The sequence below is a fragment of the Acinonyx jubatus genome, chromosome A2 (assembly GCF_027475565.1).
Source record: "Acinonyx jubatus isolate Ajub_Pintada_27869175 chromosome A2, VMU_Ajub_asm_v1.0, whole genome shotgun sequence".
Taxonomy (NCBI): Eukaryota; Metazoa; Chordata; class Mammalia; order Carnivora; family Felidae; genus Acinonyx; species Acinonyx jubatus.
In genome coordinates, this window is record NC_069383.1 from 162,600,674 (window position 1) to 162,612,424 (window position 11,751).

Below are 11,751 nucleotides of genomic sequence, written 5' to 3' on the forward strand. Positions count from 1 at the left end.
TTACCACCTAATCCTCAGGGTGCCTCCTACATCACGTGCCACATAGTGTCCAGGAAGTTCCAGGCCCTTGGGGTGGGTGACCACAGGTGATGTGGTCTCTGAGCGCCACAAGGGAGGAGAGCTTGGCCCGGGGTGGGCGCCCTCCGGCTTCCCTAAAGGATGAAGGGCGCCGTGCCCGAGAACTCGTCTATTCTTGTGGTCACTGTTTATTGAGCACCTGCTATGCGTGGGGCATCAGGGATGCCGCAGGCTGCAGACCAGACAAACCCTCCCCCCCATCCGCACGCTGATGTTCCCGCAGGGGCAAACAGAGGCTAAATAAAACCACTTGCACATAAGCAAGTGAATAAGTCAGATAAAGACACCATGAAAAGAAAACCAGAGCAGGACAGGTGTGGAGATAGGAAGGACGGTTGGGAGGGGCCGTGGGGCCGAAATGCGTTGCGCGCAGGGGGGGAGGCAAGGGCAGGGGTGCTGGGGGCCTGTTCCAGGGTGAGATGGCTCATGGTCAGGTGCGATGGCCAGTCGTCGATGGCTCTGGAAGGTTCTGTGGGGGTCTGGGTGGGACGTGTGCATGGACAGGGCTGGGAGGCCCGGTGTGTCAGGGGCCCTGCTGTCCAAGCCTGGCGTCTGGGGCTCGCTCCTAACTGGGGCGCAGGCAGGTGGTCCCCCAGCTCCAGGAGGATGGGCGACCCCTGGGGCGGTGCCCCATGAGGGCCTTGAGGGTAGAGGAGCAACGGGGGGGGGGGGGCCCTCTGTCCGTCCCCACCCCTCCTCCATGTCTAGCCCCCATCAAATCTTGGTGATTGCTTTATGGCTGGCGGTTCCAAGGGTCACAGCGACGCTCTCACAGGAAAGGAGGCCTCCATTGGCTGTGGATGTGGTCATCCCAGCTTCCTTCCCGTCGCCTCGGAGCGGGGGGGGGGGGGGGGGGGCGCTGGGCGTGTCTCCTCTGGCTCCACCCCAGGGCGTTCTGGAAAGGAGCCCACAGTGCGGGGGTGCAGAGGCATTTCTACGTCTCCAGACCCTGAATTTGTCCTGACCCTTCACCTTCGCCAGCCTGCGGAAGGAGGTCCCGTAGACAGGGCGCCTAAGGGCAGAATTTAGTGTCTCCCCGCCCTGGAGGCTGCAAATCCCAGATCTAGGTGTGGGCGAGGCTGGCTCCTTCCGAGGCCTCCCCTAGCGGTGTAGACCCCGCCTTCTCCCTGTGTCTCTGTGTAAAAGACACCCTGTCCTATGGCTCAGGGCCCCGCCCTCATGACCTGAACTTGATCACCTCGCTAAAGACACCCTCTCCAAATAGAGTTACATTCTGAGGTCCTGGAGGTTACAGTTCCAACTTTTGAGGGGGGGGGGGGTTGGGGAGGGCACGTCCTTCAACCCACAAGGCCTTCTCAAAGCTGTTCCCAAACCCACGCCTGGTGGCCTCTGCCCCAGGGTCACCTCCCTCAGGGACCATGCTGAGCATCCCAGCCACTCTAGCAGAGCACCTGGCGGGGGGCGGGGGTGGGGGGGCTCTGATCACCTGTCCATTCCCTCTGTTCACACCAGGGAACGGGCCCCTGTCTGCGTCGGCCACCGATGGCCCCCCACCATCAAGGCGGCTCCAGACGCACAGACGCATCTGCAGAATGAGCCCCGCAATCCAGCACGTGCCGCGGATCCCAAGATAAGCGTGGCTGCTCTCGGCCAACTTGGGACAGCAGCCTCGGGTCTCATCAGTCCTTAACTTACTCTCCCCTTTCGTGCCCGGTGGCTCTCTGGCCTGCGTGACCCGGGACCTCAGCGCCCCCCCAGCTCGGCACAGTATGCTTAGCCGGGGACACCACATCGCGTCTCCCCTCTGAGACCCCGTCCGGAAAAGTGTGACGATTGACCTAGAAGGTTATATAAGCCTCCTGTAAAGGCCAAACATGGGGGTTAATCTTTAATCCCAGGGAGAATCTGATCAGGATTGGCGTTCGATTGGAGGGACGGGCCCAGGAGTTCGGGCACAGGGAGAAGCCCACCAATTAGAGGCCAAGCCCACCCACGCATGAGAAGGGTGTCGGAAAGTCCCGTGTCCTGCCTCTTGCACTGGGACGCGCTATGAACTTGTGCCCAGAACTCCCTTCCAGCAGCAGGCCGGTCCCCCACACCTCCCGCTGCCACTCGCCAGGTTGGACAACACTGGAAAGGTCGCCCAGCCTATGCACCCCCACATTTGGCAGGATTGAACAACACTTTTCTTTATGTTGCATTCATTCCTGCGATCACCTGCTCTTTGGGGCATCCGACATCCGTCTGAATTTATCATCGTGTCCCTGATTGTCATTCTAAAATCAATTTAATGAAGAAGAAGAAAAAAACAAAGTTGGCGACGCTGTTGAAGAGTGTGCCAAGCCTTTTTCCTTCGATGCATTTTTTGGAAAGTTTTATACACTTATTTCGAGAGAGAGAGGGCGCGCGCGAGAATCCCAAGCAGACTCCGGGCCGTCCGCGTGGAGCCTGCACAAGGCGCGATCCCACGAAGCGTGAGACCGTGACCTGAGCCAAAACCAACAGTCGGACACTTAACGGACTGAGCCGCTCAGGTGCCCCTGATACATTTATCTTCAAAGGAAACATGACAGGGGCTCCTGGGCGGCTCAGTCGGCAGGATCTCGAGGTTCATGAGTTCGTGAGTTCGAGCCCCGCGCTGGGTGTGGAGATGACTTAAAAATTAAAAAAAAAAAAAGTTTTACACAAGCAAACTCCATCCTTCAGAAATCTCAGTGAGTGGGGCATTTCTTCACACCCAACAGCAAATGTTGTCACCCCAGTGCCCCAGATGGTGACCACTCAGCCTGCGGCTGCGATGCGGAAAGCGTCATTGTCAGCGTGTGAAGCAATGAGCACGGCTGTGTGCCAATAAAACTTTATTCGTAACGCCGAAATTTGAATCCTAGATACTTTGCACATGTCGTGAAATATTATTTTCTTTTTTTTTTTTTTTGATTCCCCCCCGCCAACCGGTTAAAAAAACTATCCTTAGCTCCTGCAAAAATAGACATTGGACTGGAGTTGGCCAGCAAGCTGTGGTTTATCAACTCTTCGTCTAACTGCTGCCAGTCTTAGTGATATTCTATAGTGGGACACTTTGGATTAGCACATTTTCATTGTTTATCCTTTGGTAAACATCGTATCGTACTTGGAAGAGAATTTGGAGAACTCTGTGCCATACATTTGGCTAGAACACACACAGAGATTCAGCTACCCATGTTCATTAAAAAAAAATTTTTTTTTTCACATTTACTCATTTTTGAGAGACAGGGAGAGACAGAGCGTGAGCAGGGGAAGGGCAGAGAGAGAGAGAGAGAGACACAGAATCCGAAGTAGATTCCAGGCTCCGAGCTGTCGGCACAGAGCCCGACGCGGGGCTCGAACCCATGAACCGCGAGGTCGTGACCTGAGCCGAAGTCGGACGCTCAGCCACCCAGGCGCCCCGAGGTATGTTTCACTTTAAAAGAAACTTGTTACTGGAAGGGAAAGATACTCGTCCATCACTCTCTGTACTTCGTTGGACTGTGGTGTTGGAATGGCTATACATGGGATGTCCAATAAGAAAAGAAACATCTTCACTCTGTATTTCTTTCCTGGCCATTCGTTACTATCATCTGTTGCTTTTCGACGTGAGGCTCGAACCCACGGCGGCGAGCCCAGCAGTCACGTGTTCTCTGGGCTGAGCCAGCCAGGCGCCCCCGGTTTTCGCATTTTTAAATGCTTTTGAAAAAAATATGGCAGAGAAAGTTATTTCGTGTCACAGGAAAATGATATGAAATTCAAATTTCAGCCTCCCAAACCCACAACGTCACTGGCACAGGGCCCCGTGCCTCTGGGGAGGTGCTGTGTGCCTAGTGTGGGAGCTGGAAGGGTACAGTGGAGCCCCTGGCAGACAGACAAGTGCGGTTAAACTTTCAGCTATGTGGCCCTTGAAGAAAAAATTTGCCGGGGCGCCTGGGTGGCTCGGTCCTTTATGCGTCTGACTCTTGGTGTTTGGCTCAGGTCATGATCTCCGGGGGTTCGTGAGTTCGAGCCCCACGTCGGGCTCTGTGCTGACAGCATGGAACCTGCTTGGGATTCTCTCTCTCTCTCTCTCTCTCTCTCTCTCTCTCTGCCTCTCCCGCACTCGTTCTCTCTCTCTCTCTCTCAAAATAAACTTGAAAGAAAGAAAAAGAAAGGAAGGAAGGAAGAAAAACAAGTTTGCAGACTCTGGCCCTAATTTGTCAGCCCCTGTCCTCCAAACGCCCAACTCTGGAAGCATAGGAAAGGCTCTCCAGGTTCAAAGACACAGACACCCCCCCCCCTCCTGTTCTGGGCGCCCAGCATCCTCGGTGGACCCCCTCTCTCTCTCTTCCCACCGGGCCAGGCCTGAGGCTGGGGACACGGAGGTCGGCTTCCCAGTCCCGGGCGCCCTCTAGTGGATTCTAGAAGCAAGTGCTTCCCCGCCTCCTCCCCAGCATCTCCGCGGGGGAGTGCGAGGTCCTCGTTCTTTGGCCCCTTCCTCGCCCTGATTCTGCCCCCTGCCCCGGGACGAGGTCTCCAGCGCTTTCCCCTACCGGGTCCGTGCTCCTCCTCTGCCACCGTGCACGACATCGCCCTCAGCTAGGGTTACGGATGCGAACACACGTGAACGGCCTTGTTACTTTTTTTCCAGAGGCCCTTCCGACGTGCATCTGCAGACACTTTGTATCCGGACACGCGCGCACGCCGTGCTTTGTGCCCCCAGAGTATTTCGGCCCGCGTCATGTCATCTGACATCTGCAAGGGCCGGCTGCTGCGTCCCAGTAACGGACTAGGACAGATGCTATGCGGGCTCGGGCTCCCCGGGAAGCTTGGGGTCCCAGGCAGGGAAGGCTCGGGCGCGCTGGCACCTCGGTCTAACTCCGCGCTCCACGACATCACCTGGGTGGCCCGAGCTCGGCCACCGTGGGGGGGTTTGCCCCACAGGAACTGACACCTGCCACCCACTGGGGGTTTCCCTCCTCCCAGAACCCCTCGCTGCACATTAACCAGCCTGCCCGCCAGACCCAAGCCTCGGGGGTCCGCTCCATTTCTGCACAGACCCTCGAGCCTGCTTAATATTCTCTCTCTCTCTCCCTCTCCCTCTGCCCCTCCCCTGCTCGCTCACGCGCTCTCTCTCTAAAAAATATAATAATAATAAACAAAAACAAAAACAAAATAGAAACAATAGTCCCCGTGTGGTGCGCACGAGGGGGGAATGGGTGGCCGTCCTGGAAGGCTGACCTCGTTTTCTGCCAGTGGTTGCAAAATGGCTCGTGGATCCAACTGGCTTTGCGCGGACTGTTTCCTCTGCCTCAAAACCCTTCCCCCACATCCCCGTGGGACATCCTCCCACCTTTTATGCCTTTGACCCAATGCCACTGTCTCTGACATCCTATTTCAAACCTCAACCTTAAAAAAATAAAATAAAATAATTAAACTGCCACCTTGCCCTCTTCCCTCCTTGTAGGCTTCCCACGGGCCAAACCCAGCTTGTCACCTGTGTTTGCATGGCCTGCAAGTTAAGAGTGGTTTTTACATTTTGTTAATGCCCGAAGAAAATTTAAGAATATTTTGTGACGGGGCACCTGGGTGGCTCAGTCAGTGAAGCGTCTGACTCTTAATCTCAGCTTGGGTCTTGATCTCAGGGTTGTGAGTTCAAGCCCTGTGTTGGGCTCTGTGTTGTATGAAGCTTACTTAGGAAGGAAGGAAGGGAGGAAGGGAGGAAAGGAGGGAGGGAGGGAGGGAGGGAGGAAGGAAGGAAGGAAGGAAGGAAGGAAGGAAGGAAGGAAGGAAGGGAGGAAGGAAGGAAGGGAGGAAGGAAGGAAGGGAGAGAGAGACAGGGAGGAAGGAATCACAAAAGAAAGAAAATAATACTTTCTGACGTCAGAAATGATACGAAATTCAAATTTCAGTGTCCATAAATACAATTTATTGGCACGCAGCCACGCTCACTTGTCTGAATACGGGCTGTGGCTGCCTTCTGGCTACGAGCCAGTGTTGAGTAGCTGAAAATATTTATTATCGGGTCCTTTACAGAAAAAGTTTGCACAGCCCTGCTTTAGTGCCAAGGGAGGAAGGGGGAAACTGAGGCCCAGGTGGTTGAAAGGAGTTTTTCAAGACCTCAAGCCTTGAAGGGATTCCTCGTTTGCAAGATGATCCCAACAGTACTTCAAATGCTTTATAAGAAACACAGAAATCAGACTGACCAGTAAGTGCCTCCACAAATCGAAGGTCGTCTAGGATGCCAACCTTGAGGGGAAAATCTGCACACACCCATCTGATCTTGCCAAGCCCTGAGATTTTTTTTTAATTGCCCCTGTAAAAAAAAAAAAAAAAAAAAAAAAAAAAAAAAAAAGTCATTGCTGTTTCCAGAAACCTTGAATTTAGGACTTTGATCAGAGTGATTAGGATAGCATATCAAAACCCCATTTTGAATTCATCCCTCAGGAGATATTTTATTATTAATACAGTCAGAAGTTGGTGGCAAAAGAAAGAAAGCAGATGTGTGGGGGCTGGGGGCTGCGGTGAGGAACGGGGACTGATTGCTGCTGGGGATGGGGTTTCTTTCTGGATTGATGGGAATGTTCCAGAATTAGATCGTGGTGATGCCTGCACAGCACAGTGAATTTTGTACTAAAAACCATTGAACTGTGCACTTGGAAGTGGTGGATTTTACACTGCATACATGCTGTCCTAATTTAAAGTCAGACTTTAGCTCAGGTCACGATCTCGTAGTCTGTGAGTTCGAGCCCCACACCGGGCTCTGTGCTGACAGCTCAGAGCCTGGAACCTGCTTCGGATTCTGTGTCTCCCTCTCTCTCTGCCCCTCCCCCGCTCACACTATCTCTCCAAATTGAATACATGTTTAAAAAAATGTAACTAAAAAAAAAAAGAAAAGAGAGACACAGTACATAGCTCACCATCACACAGTATTTCCACCAAAGAGATGTATTAACGGAAATAGAGGACAACGAAATAAAAGGCCGACCCAATGGCAAAATGTAGTGTCGTTGGAAGGGATGAGATCCACATAACATAAAACGAACCATTTCAAAGTGAACACTTCAGTTGCACTGAATGCATTCACAACGTCTTGCGGCCATCAGCTCTGTCCAGTTTCAAAAGTGTCATCGTCCCAAAAGGAAACCCAGTATCCATTAAGTAATTATTCTTTTGTTTTTAATGTTCATCTATTTTTGAGAGAGAGAGAGACAGACAGAGGGGGGGTGGGGGAGGGGCAGAGAGACAGGGAGACACAGAAGGTGGAGCAGGCTCCAGGCTCTGAGCCATCAGCACAGAGCCCGACGCGGGGCCGGAACTCACAAAATGTGAGATCGTGACCTGAGCCAAAGTCGGACGTTCAACCCACGGAGCCACCCAGGCCCCCCTCCATTAAGTGGTTGCCCCCTCCCCCACCACTGGCACCCACAATCTCCTTCCTGTCTCTATGAATATACTCCTCTAGAGACCTCGTATAAATGGAGCCCTGCATCACGCAACTTTTTCAGATCGCCTTCTTTTCGTCAGACAAAATGCCTTTGTGATTCACTCAAGGCCCTGTGCATATTCAGCTCATTCCTTCGTATTACCGAGCAGTATTCCCTTGTGTGGAATTAAGCCATACTTTATTTTTATGTGTTTTTATTCACTCAGTCCAGAATTTGTTTTTCCGGTCACCCACTGAAGAGCCCTTGGGTTGTTCCCAGCTTTTGGTCTCTTACCAAGAAAGCTTCTACGAACGCTCCTGTTCAGATTTTGTGCGAACCCAAGAGTTTCTTTCTCTTGGGTGAACCCTCAGGGGTGAGATTGCCCGGTCGTATAGTAAGTATTTGCTTACCTTTCTAAGAAACCACTAAACTGTTTTCCTGGCCAGCACTTGGTATTGTCACCCTTTTTTTTTTCAGCCATTCTAATGGCCTGTGGTAGTCGTATCTCTTTGGGGCTTTTGGGCAATTCCCCAGTGGCTAATGGTGCCGAGCCGATTTCATTTCATAAATATGGTGTCATAAAGACATGGTCTGTAACTCTATATTTCTAAGACTTTTTTAAAAAGTAATCTCCACACTCAACGTGGGGCTCGAATTCAGGACCCCAAGATCAAGAATCACGTGCTCCACCCAGTGAGCCAGCCGGGTGTCCCATACTCCTGAGAACTTTTTTTTTGATGTTGTTGTCATTTGTGAGTTTTCTGCTGCTTGGCATTTATTTGTGGGACTATTCTAGAACATATTTGTCCCCGGATTTGGATCTGTGTACCTTCCAGATTCCTGTCATTGAGAACATTAGTGTGTACATCTCCCAGTTACACGAGGCAAGAGTCTCCTAGGCCAGGTGCCTGAGAGTAGGTTTGCTGGGCATTCCAGATACCCAAAGGGGGCCTGTCAGCACTGTTTTTGCTAACCCACCGCACAGGTAAGACAGACGAAGTTCAGGGTGCATTCTGAGATAGCAGGGGCGGACATGTGTGATGGTGACACCAGATCGTGCCTGAACAGGGTAAATGTCACCTTGGGTTGGAGCTACCAAAACGATTAGAAATCTATTTCCCGGGCCGGGGGACGGATGTAGGAGACACCCACGTTTCTGGGACCAGGGAACACATGCCTTACGAAAGGTGTGATTGGAACCGGTGATAAGTCCAGAGATATGTTAGTGGGAGAGTTTGCAGAGCAAAGCGTGCCCGTTAATAAAGATAGGAGGGCAGAGGGTGTGAAATCCGCAGTGTTATCTCAACAATAAAGGCTTGCGTTCTGTATCGAGTGGTGACCACCACGTGATTAGCGGGAAACTTGTCTCCCCCAGGACAGGGACGCCCATTTGTTTTATTCAAGCTGCGAGTGTGGACCGGGAGGGGAAGGGGCAACGCGAGAAAAGATTTGAACTCTTCTTGGGGCCATCCCCCAATCCACACCCCCGAAATATCCTGTAGCAAAGCAAGAGAACCCGTTACCATTAGACGTGGCGGCGGCGTGAATGAATGCAGCGTGCTGTGCGAAGGAAGTCGGTCACGGAAGCGTGCAGGCGGCACAGCTCCCTTTCCACCAAGCTCTAGAACACGCAGAAGTAATCTAGGGGGATAGAAACCAGAAGCGAGGGCGTCCGTAGGGGAGTCGTGGGCTGCGGCCAGCTCGTCCTGTCTCGTGCACGCTGATTGCTACCTTCCTTTCCAGCTTCCTGGTAGACGAAAAGTGGCCACGGTGGAAATGTCTACACCACAGGGGAGGGCAAAGGCCACGCGTGACAAATCAGCCCCCCCCCCCATCTTATCTGTCTATCTCTCATTTCAAAAACCCACTGTTGATCCACTGCTGGTAGGGGGCGAGGCGGACTGCCCGCAAAGGGCACCGAGGAAACTTTCCGGAGGGACAGAAACCCTCACTCCGCCTGGTTTCCGGGCATGCCCACGTGGGTACGTGCAAGGGTACAAGCTCGAGGGCTTGAGCGTTAGCAAACTGTGCATTTGTCATGTGAAAGTCAGGGCTCAATAAACAAGACTGCCTGTGCCCATAGAGCCTAAAATAAAATGATGGGGAGCTCACGTTGCAGCACACAAGGGAGGCAGAAACGCCCGGAGCTGGGGAAGGCTGTGGAAATTTTTGAAGCCGGATAAGCATTCTCCCCAGCTTGGAGGGGGCTGGGTGGGAGCAGCCGGAGGAAAAGGTAAGAAGGCTCAGGTTGGGGTAGTGAAGGAGCCGAGATACAGAGCAGTTTTAATCGGGGGCGGCTATAAGGTTACATTGCATTTTAGATCGGTTGTTACATTTTGTAATCACGTGGATATATATTATGTATCTATTTTGTAAACACTGTATTTCTGTACCTATCCGGTAAAGAGCCCTGCAAACCAACTATCAAAATATGATTGAGGGGTAGCTGGAAAAAAGTGGGCAGAACTGAGCCAGGGTGACCAGGGGACCCTGGAAGAGGGTGTCACCTGAGCCCTTCCCTCTCTGTTTCTTTGCACGTGGGCCCCAAAGGCACACCCACCATGACAAGTACGCCGGGGCACAGGGACGTGACATAAAGAAATGCAATGTGGCGAGTGTTTTATGATGTCAACCTTTTTTCCCATTTAAATGACTGTCTTTTGGGGCCCCTGGGTGGCTCAGTTGGATAAGCCTCCAGCTTCAGCTCAGGTCATGATCTCGCGGTCCGTGAGTTCGAGCCCCGCGTCAGGCTCTGTGCTGACAGCTCGGAGCCTGGAGCCTGCTTCGGATTCTGTGTCTCCCTCTCTCTCTGCCCCTCCCCCGCTCATGCTCTGTCTCTCTTTCTCAAAAATAAAGAATTAAAAGCAGGGACTTGAACAGATATTTTTGCACTGTATTCATAGCACTGTTATTCATAACAGCCAAAAGATAGAAACACACAAATATCCAACAATGGATGAATGGATGAACGAAATGTGTCCTATCCATACAACGAAATATTACTCAGCCTTAAAAAGGAAGGGAATTCTGACACCTGCTAGAACACGGATGAAGCTTGGGGACATTGTGCTGGGTGAAATCAGACACACAAAAGAACAAATACTCCATCATTAAAAAGCAAAATTCAACTGAGCAAACGTAAGATCTAATTGGCTGTATTTAATGATTCATGAAGTGCACAGCATCCCTGTCTCAGCAGGTAGAAAGGAAGTCTGAAAAGCTGTACAAAAGGAAAGGTTTTTACAGGCAGAAGCAGCAGAAAAAGGAAGTTTCTAGCAAAGAGTGGGTTGTTTCAAGCAGGGTCACCTTCCTTTGGGGGAAGGCCGGTGGGGGGGGTTGTCTATCAGGCAGGCTATCTCACTAGTGATGACCAAGCAATTCCAGATTGGCTCGTTAAAGGTCATTCTTGGGAGAGCCTAACACTGTAACTGGGTTAGGTAGCAGGTCTTGGTTTACTGACATGGGGCATAACACGAGTGAATCCATTTTGGGCCTATTGGTTTCTTTTTAACAGTATGATTCCAAATATTTGAGGTCCCTAGAGGAGTCCTGTCCGCAGAGACAGAGAGTAGAAGGTGGGAGCTGGGGGTGGGGTTGGAGTGGGGGGGCGGGGCGTCAGTGCTTCATGGGGACAGAGTTTGAGTCTGGGGAGCTGGAAAGTTCTGGAGTCAGAAGGGGGGGGGGTTGCACGACAATGCGAGTGTGCTTGACGCAGCTGAGCTGCGCACTTAGAATGGTAAGTGGTAAGTTTATGTCACATATATTCGCCACAATTTAAAAACTGTTTTGAGGGGCACGTGGCTCAGCCAGTGGAGCACGTGACTCTCCATCTGGCAGTTGTGAGTTCAAGCCCCACGGTGGGTGTAGACACTACTTGAATAAATACATAAAAAAATCAACTTAAAATTTTAAAAATGTTTTGAAAGGACCTTTCATGGAAGAATTGGGTAATTGATATCACGGCGGGGGGGGGGGGCGTGAAAGTGTCCGTAAGTGGCAAAAAGACCGAAGTTGACCCCGGGTGGCCTCCCACAACTTTTGGGGATCTTACTGGCTCACGGAGCCCCAGTCGAGCACCCACGAGGCTCACAGGAACAAGGCCTCACTCCGGCCCACCTGCCCGCTCTCATCCCTAAACTGCTAGCTCCGTCTCCCCTGCGCCCCCGCCCAGAGCCCCAAGCGCATGCGCAAACGCGCCGTCGGACGCGAGCGAGGGCGCAGGCTTAGGGCGCCGCCTCAATAGGTCTCCGCCCCCTTTACCCCCCCCCCCCCGGAAGGCGGCCTCCGGCTGGTGCGCAGG

General features: G+C 52.3%; 1 long non-coding RNA gene across 1 annotated transcript; it reads right to left on the reverse strand.

The window, feature by feature from the left end:
* Window positions 1-1,326: 1,326 nt before the first annotated feature.
* On the reverse strand, window positions 1,327-11,678 carry LOC113596406 (uncharacterized). Its single transcript, XR_003417141.2, has 4 exons — window positions 11,503-11,678; window positions 8,975-9,092; window positions 6,231-6,340; window positions 1,327-2,315 (listed from the first exon to the last, which is right to left on the reverse strand). It is a non-coding gene; the product is annotated as an uncharacterized LOC113596406 (long non-coding RNA).
* Between the last annotated feature and the right edge of the window lie 73 nt (window positions 11,679-11,751).